This window comes from Triticum aestivum, unplaced genomic scaffold (genome assembly GCF_018294505.1).
Source record: "Triticum aestivum cultivar Chinese Spring unplaced genomic scaffold, IWGSC CS RefSeq v2.1 scaffold25015, whole genome shotgun sequence".
Lineage (NCBI taxonomy): Eukaryota > Viridiplantae > Streptophyta > Magnoliopsida > Poales > Poaceae > Triticum > Triticum aestivum.
This window is the reverse complement of record NW_025279249.1, coordinates 1-1,236: the sequence shown is the minus strand read 5'-3', so window position 1 is coordinate 1,236 and position 1,236 is coordinate 1. Positions and strand designations below refer to the sequence as shown.

General features: G+C 51.8%; 3 non-coding genes across 3 annotated transcripts; all 3 read right to left on the bottom strand.

Moving 5' to 3' along the window:
- Positions 1 to 138: 138 nt before the first annotated feature.
- LOC123178452 (5S ribosomal RNA) lies at positions 139 to 257 on the bottom strand. The gene has a single exon (XR_006489588.1). It is a non-coding gene; the product is annotated as a 5S ribosomal RNA (ribosomal RNA).
- A 297-nt stretch (positions 258 to 554) lies between these two features.
- LOC123178453 (5S ribosomal RNA) lies at positions 555 to 673 on the bottom strand. Its single transcript, XR_006489589.1, has one exon. It is a non-coding gene; the product is annotated as a 5S ribosomal RNA (ribosomal RNA).
- Positions 674 to 970: 297 nt separating this feature from the next.
- On the bottom strand, positions 971 to 1,089 carry LOC123178451 (5S ribosomal RNA). Its single transcript, XR_006489587.1, has one exon. It is a non-coding gene; the product is annotated as a 5S ribosomal RNA (ribosomal RNA).
- Between the last annotated feature and the right edge of the window lie 147 nt (positions 1,090 to 1,236).

Here is a 1,236-nt window from a genome sequence, read left to right as displayed (position 1 = left end):
CACAACGCCGACGCTGGACCCGTGAATCGTGAGCACCCAGCTATGACTTACCGCACTCGTGCAAAATAATAAAACACGGTAAATATATTACTTACACGTGCGTTTTGTTTTGCAAGCGGCGCGAAAAAAATTAAAAAGGGAATGCAACACGAGGACTTCCCAGGAGGTCACCCATCCTAGTACTACTCTCGCCCAAGCACGCTTAATTTCGGAGTTCTGATGGGATCCGGTGCTTTAGTGCTGGTATGATCGCATCCGACATGTTACCCCGGTCTTCGTCCCTTATCCTTGCCCCTCCCAGCTCCACTACAAAGACGATTGCACATTGCTTTGGCCGCTCCCTCTCAACTACGGAGACGAGTTTAACGCGGTTTACACCCCTCCCTCTCAACCGCACCAGTGCAAGCTTGCCGCGCCACAACGCCGACGCTGGGCCCGTGAATCGTGAGCACCCAGCTATGACTTACCGCACTCGTGCAAAATAATAAAACACGGTAAATATATTACTTACACGTGCGTTTTGTTTTGCAAGCGGCGCGAAAAAAATTAAAAAGGGAATGCAACACGAGGACTTACCAGGAGGTCACCCATCCTAGTACTACTCTCGCCCAAGCACGCTTAACTTCGGAGTTCTGATGGGATCCGGTGCTTTAGTGCTGGTATGATCGCATCCGACATGTTACCCCGGTCTTCGTCCCTTATCCTTGCCCCTCTCAGCTCGACTACAAAGACGATTGCACATTGCTTTGGCCGCTCCCTCTCAACTACGGAGACGAGTTTAACGCGGTTTCCACCCCTCCCTCTCAACCGCACCAGTGCACGCTTGCCGCGCCACAACGCCGACGCTGGGCGCGTGAATCGTGAGCACCCAGCTATGACTTACCGCACTCGTGCAAAATAATAAAACACGGTAAATATATTACTTACACGTGCGTTTTGTTTTGCAAGCGGCGCGAAAAAAATTTAAAATGGAATGCAACACGAGGACTTCCCAGGAGGTCACCCATCCTAGTACTACTCTCGCCCAAGCACGCTTAACTTCGGAGTTCTGATGGGATCCGGTGCTTTAGTGCTGGTATGATCGCATCCGACATGTTACCCCGGTCTTCGTCCCTTATCCTTGCCCCTCCCAGCTCCACTACAAAGACGATTGCACATTGCTTTGGCCGCTCCCTCTCAACTACGGAGACGAGTTTAACGCGGTTTCCACCCCTCCCTCTCAACCGCACCAGTGCA